The following is a 14,735-nucleotide window of genomic DNA, read 5'->3' on the forward strand; positions in this document are numbered from 1 at the left end:
CCTACAGCAAACAAACGCCCCCCACCAGCTCACACCCTGTCCCCAGCTCCGCCAACTACCCGCCACTTCCAAACGCCGTGGACTACTTCCTATTAGAGGAACGGATCTAGCAACCAGTCAGCCAGCAATGGCGGCGCCGTCGACTTCCCGACTGCCCACGTGATGACGTATGACGCTACGCGCCCACCGTCACGTGCAGATGTTACGGTGCGCTTCTCGGATGGGCACTCCATAGGGGACCACCCGCGGATGCCGCGCTCTATGCCCACGCGCATATCGGCCCCGCCCTCCCCTTCGCGCGATGGTCACGTGGTGCGGATGTCACGTGGGGGCCGACAGAGCGTTGCTGAACATGGCCGTGACGTCATGTGAGCCGCGGGACGCCCGGCGCTGACCTGTTGCTTCTCACTGTGACCTCATGAGTGCCCCTCCCCCTCCTCGCTTCCGGTAAGCGTCATCTCGTGCACCTCCCGTGTTGCACTATTCCAGTCATCTTTTGACCTAATTCTGCACTTGTCAATGCTCTCCAGAGTTGATCTCCCCATAATTCATACATCATGCCACTGCCCCCATGTCATTCAAGAGTTCATGCATCATGCATACCACTGCCCCATGTCATTCAAGAGTTCATGCATCATGCATGCCACTGCCCCCATGTCATTCAAGAGTTCATGCATCATGCATGCCACTGCCCCATGTCATTCGAGTTCATGCATCCATGTCATTCAAGAGTTCATGCATCATACATGCCACTGCCCCATGTCATTCAAGAGTTCATGCATCATGCATGCCACTGCCCCATGTCATTCAAGAGTTCATGCATCATGCATGCCACTGCCCCATGTCATTCCAGCTCATGCATCATACATGCCACTGCCCCCATGTCATTCAAGAGTTCATGCATCATGCATGCCACTGCCTCCATGTCATTCAAGAGTTCATGCATCATGCATGCCACTGCCCCATGTCATTCGAGTTCATGCATCCATGTCATTCAAGAGTTCATGCATCATACATGCCACTGCCCCATGTCATTCGAGTTCATGCATCATACATGCCACTGCCCCATGTCATTCAAGAGTTCATGCATCATGCATGCCACTGCCCCATGTCATTCCAGCTCATGCATCATACATGCCACTGCCCCATGTCATTCGAGTTCATGCATCATGCATGCCACTGCCCCATGTCATTCGAGTTCATGCATCCATGTCATTCAAGAGTTCATGCATCATACATGCCACTGCCCCATGTCATTCCAGCTCATGCATCATACATGCCACTGCCCCCATGTCATTCAAGAGTTCATGCATCATGCATGCCACTGCCCCCATGTCATTCAAGAGTTCATGCATCATGCATGCCACTGCCCCATGTCATTCGAGTTCATGCATCCATGTCATTCAAGAGTTCATGCATCATACATGCCACTGCCCCATGTCATTCGAGTTCATGCATCATACATGCCACTGCCCCATGTCATTCAACAGTTCATGCATCATGCATGCCACTGCCCCATGTCATTCGAGTTCATGCATCATACATGCCACTGCCCCATGTCATTCGAGTTCATGCATCATACATGCCACTGCCCCATGTCATTCGAGTTCATGCATCATACATGCCACCGCCCCATGTCATTCGAGTTCATGCATCCATGTCATTCAAGAGTTCATGCATCATGCATGCCACTGCCCCCATGTCATTCGAGTTCATGCATCATACATGCCACTGCCCCATGTCATTCGAGTTCATGCATCCATGTCATTCAAGAGTTCATGCATCATGCATGCCACTGCCCCACGTCATTCGAGAGTTCATGCATGCCACTTCCCCATGTCATTCGAGTTCATGCATTATACATGCCACTGCCCCATGTCATTCGAGTTCATGCATCATACATGCCACTGCCCCATGTCATTCGAGTTCTTGCATCCATGTCATTCAAGAGTTCATGCATCATGCATGTCACTGCCACATGTCATTCGAGTTCATGCATCATACCTGCCACTGCCCCATGCCATTCAAGAGTTCATGCATCCATGTCATTCAAGAGTTCATGCATTATGTATGCCACTGCCCCATGTCATTCGAGTTCATGCATCATACATGCCACTGCCCCATGTCATTCGCGTTCATGCATCATACATGCCACTGCCCCATGTCATTCGAGTTCATGCATCATGCATGCCACTGCCCCATGTCATTCGAGTTCATGCATCATACATGCCACTGCCCCATGTCATTCGAGTTCATGCATCCATGTCATTCAAGAGTTCATGCATCATGCATGCCACTGACCCATGTCATTCGAGTTCATGCATCATACATGCCACTGCCCCATGTCATTCAAGAGTTCATGCATCCATGTCATTCAAGAGTTCATGCATCATTCATGCCACTGCCCCCATGCCAGTGTCCCCATGTCATTCCAGTTCATGCATCATACATGCCACTGCCCCATGCCATTCAAGAGTTCATGCATCATACATGCTACTGCCCCATACCACTGCCCCATGTCATTCAAGGGTTCATGCATCATACATGCCACTGTCCCTCATGTCATTCAAGAGCTCATGCATCAGACATGCCACTGCCCCATGTCATTCAAGAGCTCATGCATCATACATGCCACTGCCCCCATGCCACTGTCCCCATGTCATTCCAGTTCATGCATCATACATGCCACTGCCCCATGCCATTCAAGAGTTCATGCATCATACATGCTACTGCCCCATACCACTGCCCCCACGTCATTCAAGAGCTCATGCATCAGACATGCCACTGCCCCATGTCATTCAAGAGCTCATACATCATACATGCCACTGCCCCATGTCATTCAAGAGCTCATGCATCATACATGCCACTGTCCCCCATGTCATTCAAGAGCTCATGCATCATACATGCCACTGTCCCCCATGTCATTCAAGAGTTCATGCATCATACATGCCTCTGTCCCCGATGTCATTCAAGAGCTCATGCATCATACATGCCACTGCCCCCATGTCATTCAATAATGCATGCATCATACATGCAACTGCCCCATGTCATTAAAGAGTTCATGCATTCATATCATTCAAGAGTTCATGCATCATGCATGCCACTGCCCCCATGTCATTCGAGTTCATGCATCATACATGCCACTGCCCCATGGCATTCAAGAGTTCATGCATCATGCATGCCACTGCCCCCATGTCATTCAAGAGTTCATGCATCATACATGCCACTGTCCCCCATGTCATTCAAGAGCTCATGCATCACACATGCCACTGCCCCCATGTCATTCAAGAGTTCATGCATCATGCATGCCACTGCCCCCATGTCATTCAAGAGCTCATGCATCATACATGCCACTGCCCCCATGCCATTCAAGAGTTCATGCCATGGGGGCAGTGGCATGTATGATGCATGAACTCTTGAATGACATGGGGGCAGTGGCATGTATGATGCATGAGCTCTTGAATGACATGGGGGCAGTGGCATGTATGATGCATGAGCTCTTGACATTCAAGAGTTCATGCATCCATGCATGCCACTTCCCCCATGTCATTCAAGAGTGCATGACATGGGGGACAGTGGCATGTATGATGCATGAACTCTTGAATGACATGGGGGACAGTGGCATGTATGATGCATGAACTCTTGAATGACATGGGGGACAGTGGCATGTATGATGCATGAACTCTTGAATGACATGGGGGGCAGTGGCATGTATGATGCATGAGCTCTTGACATTCACGAGTTCATGCATCCATGTCATTCAAGAGTTCATGCATCATGCATGCCACTGCCCCCCATGTCATTCAAGAGCTCATGCATCATACATGCCACTGTCCCCCATGCCATTCAAGAGTTCATGCACCATACATGCCACTGCCCCCCATGCCATTCAAGAGTTCATGCATCATACATGCTACTGCCCCATACCACTGCCCCCATGTCATTCAAGAGTTCATGCATCCATGTCATTCAAGAGTTCATGCATCATACATGCCAATGTCCCCCATGTCATTCAAGAGTTCATGCATCGTACATGCCACTGCCCCATGTCATTCAAGAGTTCATGCATCGATGTCATTCAAGAGTTCATGCATCATGCATGCCACTGCCCCCATGTCATTCAAGACCTCATGCATCATATATGCCACTGTCCCCCATGCCATTCAAGAGTTCATGCATCATACATGCCACTGTCCCCATGCCGCTGTCCCCCATGCTATCCAAGAGTTCATGCATCATACATGCCACTGCCCCCCATGCCACTGTCCCCATGTCATTCAAGAGTTCATGCATCATACATGCCACTGTCCCCCATGTCATTCAAGAGTTCATGCACCATAGACATGTGGACACTTTCGCGACCTCTGCGACTCTCTCTAACTCTCTTTTCTCCCATCTGGGCCGACTCATTCTGCAGGGCACACTCCTGATTCTCTGATCTCTTCTGACCTTCCCCTCTCTGTCCCCCTCTCCACTCTTCTCTCCTGGTTTGATCACTTTCTCCTATCCTCCCACCTCACCTTCCCTACCCCTCAGGTAAAGCCCCCTACATCACTGCCACCCTCCTTCTCGGTCATCCGACCCATGAAGCGCGTGTCAGTTGAGGCTTTTGCCGCCACCTTCTCATCACCCCCGCCCCCTTCGGCTGACTCCCACCCTGACACAGCCCTCTCCACTCTGCTATATCTGATACTCTTGATATCCTTGCCCCTGTCATGTGAACCCGCCTGAAGCCCAAAGCCAAATGTAACTCCTGGTATGACTCGGATCTCGTTACCCTAAAATGCAAGTGCAGGGTGGTAGAGAGGAAATGGCGTGCTTCATGTTCATCCTCTGACAAACTGGCCTGCCGCCTGCTCCAAAGGCAATACCCGCTCTCCGTTCTCACCAAGAAGAGAGCCCTTACCAAAGCCCGCATCTCTGCGGCATGTAATAATTTGGCTGAACTCTTTAAAATCTGTAAGGAACTGGCCAACCCTGCTGCAGTCTCTATCTCTCCTGTCCCCTCCCAGACCCTCTGCACGGCACTGGCCTCTCACTTCATTTCAAAAACTCAGGACATCCTGTCCTCTCCTCCTATCACCTCCCTCCCTCTATTCCCTGCTCTTCCTCTGGCCCTTCTGCAGCCACCCCTCCTCCCTCCCTCTCTGCCTTTCTGTCACGCCGCCTGTCCTGGGATCTCCTTGCTCGCTACGGCGTTCCCCGTCCTGGAGGATGTATCCCCGCTTTCGGCTTCGGTGTCCGGGGTTGTCCTGGGTCTCGGGCGCTTCCGGGTCTCCTGTGCGCTCTGTTCCGCGCATGCGCGGGCGTCCGCTCTCCGCGCATGCGCGGTGCGCAGGTTGTTCGATGCGGGGAGATCTGCGGCTCAAGCCTCGTTATGGGTAGCTCATGCCTGGGAAACAGCACAGCTTGCGTTGCAAGCCTCTCAGGTGCTGGTGGGCCTACTTAAGGCGCCCTGATCCTTTTCCAAACCGCGTCTCAACGCGGTTTGTACGGATCGTGTTTTCACCGTCCTAGCATTACCTTTCTGGTTTCCTGTTATCTCCCTCCTGTCCTTGTTCTGCCTGGGGATCCCCTGTTCCGTACCCTTTCCTCCTCGCTCCCTCCACCCTGCTACCTTCCAGGTTCTGAATTCCCTCTGGCCCTCCTTGTTCTGGTCTCTGTCCCTCCTCCCTGCCTGCCGGGTTCAGTCCTTCCCGATCCCATCTGGCTCTGAATCCCTTGGCTTCGTCTGGTTCCTTGTTCATTCAGTTACATCAGCCTGCTCCACTTTGCTGCCTAGTCATCGCTCCTGAGGTCCTGTTTTGCTTCTGGTCTCCTGATATCTTCAGTTACTGTCGGGATCTACCTGCCTCCAGTGGACCTTGAACCTACTACTCAGAGGCTCCCCCTGCCAGTGCTTGCACTGTCCTGACGCCACGCAAATCAGGGGTGAGCCAACCGTGGCGTTGGGAGCTGGTTCATCTCCAATCCGGTTTTCATTCGGGCTGGTGTTGGGCTGGTTCCCCGCGTCATCATTTACGTCTCCTCGGATCATCTGACAGCCTGGCCTCATAATCAAGGAACCCAACTGGACGAACAGGTACACAGCGTTCTCGAGACGCTATTTATAACACTTTCCCCTTTTCTCTGCTGACGAGGTTTCCAGACAAGTCCGATCTATGAAAGTCTCGTCAAAGAAGATTCACCCCTGTTCCTCCAAAACTATCAAGGACCACATCGACTCCCTAGCTCCTGCCTTGGCTGACTTCTGCAATCACTCCTTCGCCTCTGGAGTCTTCCCATCCCCCCATAAGCACTCCCTTGTGACCCTCTTCTTAAGAAACCCTCTTCCGACCCCTCCTGCCCGGCTTACTATCGCCCAATCTCCATCACTCCCTTCCTGGGCAAGCTCCTGGAGAAACTTGCCATCTCCCAGCTTAATCTCCATGCTGAATCTGTTGGTAGTCTTCATGACCATCAGTCTGGCTTCAGAGCTGCCAGAAGCACGGAAACTGCTCTCCTGAACATCCGTGAAGACCTGCTCTCCAACCTTGACTCTAACACTCCGTGTGTTCTCATTTTGCTCGATCTCTCTTCTGCATTTGATACTGTCAACCATGCCATCCTGCTCAACTGTCTCCGTGATAACCTGGGTATCACTGGTCAGGCTCTGGCGTGGCTGACCTCTTTCCTCTCCAATCGACTCTCCCAGGTCCAACTGGGGTCCTTCCTCTCTGACATCTTTTTCTCTACCTGTGGTGTCCCCCAGGGATGTAACCTCTCTCCCTGGCTGTTCAACCAGTATCTGGCACTTCTTGCCCACCGCATCGCCGCTCTCTGCCTCAACTTTCAGTGCTATGTGGATGACGCCCAGCTCATTTTCAGGCTACCCTCGGCCTCCTCCTCTCCTTCCCTCATCTCTGACTGTCTGTCTGCTATCCAGGAATGGTGTGCCGCCAATGACCTCTGCCTTAATGCCAGTAAGGCTGAGATTCTACTCATCGGCACACCCACTCCCTCCTTCCCTGCAGCTCTCTGGCTGGCCTCTCTTGGTCCACTTCCTGATCCTACCTGCAAGGCAAAAAACCTCGGGGTCATCTTCAACTCCACACTCTCCTTCTCTCCTCACATATCTGACGTCTCTGAGAAGTCACACTACCAGCTGTACCTCCTTAGAGGTATTCTTCCTTTCCTCTCCTTTCCCCAGAAGCTCACTGTCTCCAGAGCCCTGGTTCTCTCTAAGCTGGACTACTGTAACAACCTCTATCTAAATCTGCCTGCCTCTACTCTCCGCCCTGTGCAACTCATCCAGAACAGGACTGCGAGACTTGTCCTTGGCCTCAATCCCAGGGACCGTATCTCTCCAGGACTGAAATCTCTGCACTGGCTCCCAGTGGCTGCGAGGATTAAGTTCAAAACCCTCTGCATTGTCCACAAGTCCTTCTGGGGCCAAAATACATTCAACTCTCTCTTCCTAAATATCTTCCTTCTCGAGCTCTTCGCTCTTCCGCCTCCAACTCCCTCAGGGTCAGCCGCTTCTCCAAGCAACGAGTTGCAGGTAGATTTCTCTCTGCAGCAGGGGCCTCCCTCTGGAACAGCCTTCCTGCCTCGCTGAAACTTGAGGAGAACCATCTCCAGTTCCGGAAGCACCTCAAAACCTTCCTCTTTGCTTCTGCTTTCTCTCCCCCTCTTCCCTGCTAAATTCCTGACTTAAACTGCACTGAATCTGCAACTGGGCCACTCTCACCGATCTCGGTCCTTGGCCCAGCCACTCTCCCCTTGCACTGCCTCCCTGGCAACCCCTGCACTGCGGGTCTGTCTCTGTATCCCTACAGCCCCCTTCCCAGCACTTGTCTGCACTTACCTTGCACTTGCCACCAGCTGGCCCTTATTATTTATCTTATTCTACTACCCCTGTACTGCACTTTCCCCTCTCCCTTTCCCCTTGCACTTTCCCTTCCCCTCTACCCATGCACTTGCGCGATCTGAATGACACTTGGCCTAGTAGGATCGTTGTCTGTCTTCCCTGTGTCCCCCCCCTGCCTCGTTGCGCCTTGAAACACTTGTGTATAATAGGTGTGTTACAAATGCCATATCATATCACATCATACATGCCACTGTCCCCCATGCCATTCAAGAGCTGATCTCCCACTGATTCATACATGCCACTGTCCCCCATGTCATTCTAGAGTTGATCCCTGTGACCCATACGTGCCACTGTCCCCCATGTCATTCAAGAGTTGATTACCCAGTGACTCATGCATCATACATGCCAATGGCCCCCATGTCATTCAAGAGTTCATGCATCATACATGCCACTGTCCCCCATGTCATTCAAGAGTTCATGCATCATACATACCACTGTCCCCAATGTAATTCAAGAGTTCATGCATCATACATGCCACTGTCCCCATGTTATTCAAGAGGTCATGCACCATACATGCCACTGCCCTCCATGTCATTCAAGAGTTCATGCATCATACATACTACTGCCCCCATGTCATCCAATAGTTGATCCCTGTGACCCATACATGCTACTGTCCACCATGTCATTCAAGAGCTGATCCCCATCACCCATACATGCTACTGTCCCCCATGTTATTCAAGAGTTGATCCCTGTGACCCATACATGCCACTGTCCCCCATGCCATTCAAGAGTTGATTACCCAGTGACTCATACATCGTACAGGCCACTGCCGCCAGGTCATTCAAGAGTTCATGCATCATACATGCCACAGTCCACATGTCTTTCAAGAGTTCATGCATCATACATGCCACTGTCCCCCGTGTCATTCAAGAGTTCATGCATCATACATGCCACTGTCCCCCATGTCATTCAAGAGTTCATGCATCATACATGCCACTGCCCCCCATGTCATTCAAGAGTTGATCCCTTTGACCCATACATGTTACTGTCCCCCATGTCATTCAAGAGCTGATCCCCGTCACGCATACATGCTACTGTCCCCCATGTCATTCAAGAGCTGATCCCTGTGACCCATACATGCCACTGTCTCCCATGTCATTCAAGAGTTGATTACCCAGTGACTCATGCATCATACATGCCACTATCCCCATGTCATTCAAGAGCTGATCTCCCACTGATTCATACATTCCACTGTCCCCCATGTCATTCAAGAGCTGATCTCCTACTGATTCATACATGCCACTGTCCCCATGTCATTCAAGAGTTGATCACCCAGTGACTCATGCATCATACATGCCACTGTCCCCCATGTCATTCAAGAGTTGATCACCCATTGACTCATGCATGCCACTATGGCCCATGTCATTCAAGAGTTGATCACCCAGTGACTCATGCATGCCACTATCGCCCATGTCATTCAAGAGTTGATATGGCGCATGTCATTCAAGAGTTGATCACCCAGTGACTCGTAGTTCCCACTAAGGCCCATGAGGCTCCTGCTCAAGGAGCGCTTAGGGGGAGCAGCCGCACAAGGGCGCCCCCCGGCACAGTAAACAAAGGATGACTCGCCTCCGGTTTACATGACACTGAGCTGGAGGCTCCACTCAGTATCATGTAAACTTAACAACCGTCCTGACACGGCCAGCGCCTATTAAAGAATCACCCCGCAAACATGCTTGACTAGAACAGCAGGGGGTTCAGTTCCGTTGTTCGGCTGATACTTGGCAACAAGTATCAGCCGAACAACGTAACTGAACCCCCTGCTGTTCTGCTTTTGTGGTGGGAGGGGGCGCACTGAAAAATCTCACACCAGTCGCTGGAAGTCTTGGGGACAGCACTGCGCCCATGTCATACCATTATGGCCCATGTCATTCAAGAGTTGATCACTGTGACTCAAACATGCCACAATTGCCCATGTCATTCTAGACTTGATCACCCACTGACTCATACATGCCGCTATGGCCCATGTGATACCATTATGGCCCATGCCAATCAAGAGTTGATCACCCAGTGTCACTATGGCCATGTCATTCACGGGTTGGTCCCTGTGATGCTGCAAATGCCTTATGGAGGGTTAGGGCCTCCCAGTCCTTGTCCTACCACTTCTCTGCGTGTGCTTTCTGTATGTTTTCTGCCATTGAGGTCCAGTCTAGACCTTTGGCAGCACAGCTGTTAAGTTTTCCTTTTGGTGAACAACACCCATGGGATACCCTTATGGCATCCTGTTATGTCTTACTGTCTATGAGGTAATTATAGGGTTGTTCACTGAACCATTACCTGATGGATGCAAGTACCACAAGACGATATGGGGAGCTTTCCGAATTCCACCCGTGTCCCTGATATATGGTGACAGGGAAAGGGGAAAAACTGGGGAAACCCTCCTGGGGAAGAAACCCGTTATGGATGTAAAGAGAGATGAGCTGGACTGAAGTGCCGAAGGATGATCAGGGAACTTCTGAGATCAGCCTCCAATTTTGTCTGAGTAGTGCATGAGTTAGTCTTCTGTGATTGTTCAGAATCCCAGAAGAGAAAACAAATGAATAAAAGGGTATTTTAGAAGAGGAACTGTTTACAGAGGAGAACAGAGTCAAGGAAACATAAAGGAAACATAAAGCAGATTATGGAAACTTTAGAAGTGGCATGCTTACCCTAGTGATTTTCTTCCACTCATCAGCTGTGAAGCATGAGTAGAGTTTGTAGTTGATAATGCAGTATGGTGCTCGAGTTGCGCGCTAGTTGAACTGTAGAATGAGGCACATGTTGTGTAATTGGATGAAAGGGCAGATTAGAGGAGTGCAAGGTAGTGCACTTATGGTGACATCTGTGCAGAGAGATCCTTTATAGTGTTGATCACGAGGAATCCCTAGGATTTCTGTAGATTTCTTCAGTTTCAAGCTAGCAATAACGTGGAACGAATGAGAAAACATCAGTTAGTAGATTTATTGGTGTTTGAATAACAGATACTTTCCACAAGCTCGGCGGGCTGATGGCAGGTGGCGCGAGCGATGGAAAGTTTTCCATTTTAGCACTGACTTCCAAAAGTCGCGTGTGAGAATACACACGGCCAATGTTTTTGGCTCTACATGTATAAAAACGACACGGCAAATGAAATCACACAGCGCAAAGTGACAAATAACAATGCAGCTAAAGAATTACAATGCGGAGAGTGGGGTGTGCGAGAACCACGGCGAGTATAACAGTATTCTGGAAATTATCGGATGGCAATTACCGTTAGAGTTCTATAAGGAAGGATAGCAGGGAGAGAAAACACACAAGGGAGGTGAGAATGGAGAGACATGGAAGAAAGAAAGAATCAGCCTATTCTGACAGCATTTCCTGAGAGCAATGGGATTCGAAGTAACGCGCCACTTAATGTTCATGGGGTGTTTTTAAAGGATTCCTGGTGGCCATATTGGAAAACAACTAGACTAGAGTAGTAGGATCAAAATAATGGCATAGTGATCCTCCATGTTGGGAAGGGATAGAAGATATTAAAGGCGCAATTTCCACCTTTTCCAGAATAATGGCATAGTGATCCTCCATGTTGGGAAGGGTAAGAAGATATTAAAGGCGCAATTTCCACCTTTTCCAGAGAGAATATCTGTGCCTGACAGTATGCCGGCATTGTGGGGGATATGGTCCAGGTTTCCAAGGACGTGATCTATGTAAACGTCTTACACAAGCTGGGGCATGTACATGAGAAGCTGGTTCCCAAGTGTGATCACTTTAATATCTTTAATATCCCTTCCAGTCGATGAGATACTGTAGGCGGCCTTGGTAGTAACGAGAATCACAAATCCCTGCGACTTCGTATTCTGGGCCTGACTGTGTATTGACCGGTGGTGGAGAAGTAACTGTTTTTCTGTCGAAACGATCATGGACATGGGGTTTGAGTTGTGAGATGTGAAATACCGGATGTATCCGGTTCAGTGAGTTGGGGAGTTTTATCCGATATGCCCCTGGACCGATTACGGCCGAAACGGCAAATGGTCCAAAGTACCTTGGGGATAATTTGGAAGGGACTAAGTGGCAAGGCAGAAATTCTGAGGCTAACCACACCTTATCACCGATACGTAATAAAGGTTCTGTAGTCCTTTTCTTGTCTGCCTGTTTCTTTTGCAGTTCCTTGGAATGGGTGAGAGCGGATAAGGCTTCGGTATGTCCCTTTTTGATGGAATCCATCAGGTGTCAATCGTAGGACTAGGGGAGTAGGACAGAGTGACAGTGAGTATACTGGAAGGGTGATAACCATAGGTGCAAAAAAAAGGACTGTTGATGGAATTGTGATGGGAATTGTTGTAAGCAAATTCTGCCAAAGGTAAGAAATCCTTCCAATTGTCCTGAAGAGCTGAAACAAAACAATGTAAATATTGCTCAAGGATTTGGTTTAACCTTTCGGTTTGTCCATTAGTTTGGGGATGAATCCCTGAACTTAATGCGCATTGTATGCCTAATGTTTTGCAAACAAGTGTCCAAAATCGGGAAGTATATTGAAACCCGCGGTTTCATATGATGGTATCAGGGAGACCATGTTTGGCAAAGATGGACTGAAGGAATAACGTGGTCATTTGTGCAGCAATAGGTTTCCTGGGGATGGCTACAAAATGTGCTAATTTTGTAACCGGATCTACAGTGACCATGATTGCTGTGTGACCCTGAGAGGGAGGAAGATCAACTATGAAGTCAGTAGAGATTTGTTGCCAGAGTTTGGTAGGAATGGGAGGTTGAACCAATAGACCATAAGGGTGTTTGTGAGAGGTCTTGGTTTGGCAACAGACGATACAGGAGGTCACATAGTCGTGTACATCTTGAGAGAGTTTAGGCTACCAGAAATTTCTGTTAATCCGTTGAAGTGTAGCTATCACTAACACTGTGTCATGGTTCATGCAAAGGGCTTCTTTTCTCAATTCTTCTGTTGCAAGATACAACCTGGTGTTATGAAAATATAGACCGTCTTCGGATGATAGACATAGTTTGTCCTTGTCTTTGATGATTTCTGAATCTAAGGAGGGTGTAGCTTTTTGGAGCATGGTCAATTAATCAGTCACTAGAAATACAAAAGTGTAGTCCAGAAAGAAATGTTCTCTGACAAAGGTGGTTTTAGGGTGACTAGGTTTGCGAGGGAGGGCATCAGCCATCAAATTAGTCTTTCCTGGAACAAAGGTAAAATTGGTCCGGTAAGAAGAAAAGAAGTGCCCCCATCTGGCCTGTCTACTGTGTTGTAGGACTCTCAGATTGTGATGATCGGTCCGGACTTCTATCGGGTATTAGGTTCCTATCAGCAGGTGTCTCCATTCTTGAAAGGATCTCTTTAGGTGGGTGAAGAGCCAGTGGAAGTATGTATTGAGTTATTATAGGAGAACTCTGCCATGACTGAGACTGACAACCAGGTATCGTGGTGTTGAAGAACAAGGCAACGCAGGAACTGTTCGAGAGTAGCATTCAGATGTTCAGTTTGGCCATCCGTCTGCGAATGATAAGCGCTTGAGAATCGCTCATCAATACTCAAGGAATGTGTGAGAGCCCTCCAGAAATGAGAAGTAAATCCTCGATCCGAAATGATAATGTGTGGTAGAACCTGAAGACATGTCTTAAAAACAGATCCACCAAGACGGGAGCAGTGGGAAGACCTTTACAAGGTACGAACAAGGCCATCTTGGAAATGGAATCAATCACCACCCAAATGGCATCATAGCCGTTAGTTTCGGTTAATTCCACTATGAAATCCATAGATAACATGACCTATGGTTATTCAGGGATGGGTAATGGGTGCAAGAGCCCCATGGGTTTAGTAGATGTACTCTTGCATTGGGCGCAGAGAGCACATGCCGTTATGTATTCGGGTACGTCCTTACTCATGGATGGCCACCAGCGACGTAATAGGACAAGTGTTTTCCTGCCGCCCGGGTGTGCCGCAAACTTGGAATCATGACACCACTGTATGACGGTTCTGCAAGAGGTAATGTCAGGAAGGTAGATCAAACCATGATGATAAGGAAGGCCCTGGACAACATCCAGACCGTTGTCCTTGACCACTTGTGGATGCAGACGTACCCACTTCAGTAGCTAAGCACGCAAAAGAGGTTGCATGGTGCAACCACAGACCACTTGATGGGGGAGTAAGAGAGGACTGCCACTATCGGCACGAGTAGATGAACCATGGATGCGTGACAACGCATCCGCTTTCGAGTGTCTTGAACCGGGCCGATAGGTGATAACAAAATGGTACATCGAGAAAAACTTGTTACAATGAGCATGGCGGGCAGTGGTACACTTCACCAATTGTAAGGCCAAAAGATTGTGATGAATCGTGTAGACCTGTACTGGTAGGGCCGTTCCCAGGAGATGGTGTCTCCACACAAGAAAGGCATCCCGCACTGCAAGTAATTCCCTCTTGGTGATAGTGTAGTTGACTTCGTAGGGTGTCAGTTTTCTGGAGTGAAACGCCACTGGATGTAGGTCGTTAGTATCCCCACATTTCTGGGAGAGGATTGCCCCAACAGCCACGTCGGAGGCATCCGCCTCCACAACATAGGGTAGTGCAAGGTTCGGATGTAGCAGAACAGGGGCAGTCGTGAACGCAGCTTTGAGTACGTCAAATGCTTCCTGAGCTGCGTGGTCCCAAATGAAGGCTTTCTTAGAACTCATAAGAGAGGTAAGAGGAGCATCTATAGAAATCTGCAAAGCCGTGAAACGACTGCAATGCTTTCAAGTTAGTCGGTACCGGCCAGTCTAGGATTGCCTTTACTTTGGAAGAACTCATCTATCATCAAGATATACAACAAGAAAACTGTCCAGCATGTCCCCAAACACGTCGTTAATGAAG

At 49.4% G+C, this 14,735-nt stretch overlaps 1 protein-coding gene across 1 annotated transcript in view; it reads left to right on the plus strand.

Annotated features, from left to right (window-relative positions):
* The first annotated feature begins 201 nt into the window (after nucleotides 1-201).
* Nucleotides 202-14,735, plus strand: part of LOC138515428 (zinc finger protein 208-like) — a 410,867-nt gene continuing 396,333 nt past the window's right edge. Inside the window, exon 1 of the mRNA XM_069630272.1 lies at nucleotides 202-447. The gene's annotated coding sequence lies outside the window, so the exon portion shown is untranslated. The remainder of the gene's footprint in view (nucleotides 448-14,735) is intronic.

The sequence above is a fragment of the Ambystoma mexicanum genome, chromosome 6q, assembly GCF_040938575.1.
Source record: "Ambystoma mexicanum isolate Mex_15411 chromosome 6q, UKY_AmexF1_1, whole genome shotgun sequence".
In the NCBI taxonomy this organism is placed as follows: Eukaryota; Metazoa; Chordata; class Amphibia; order Caudata; family Ambystomatidae; genus Ambystoma; species Ambystoma mexicanum.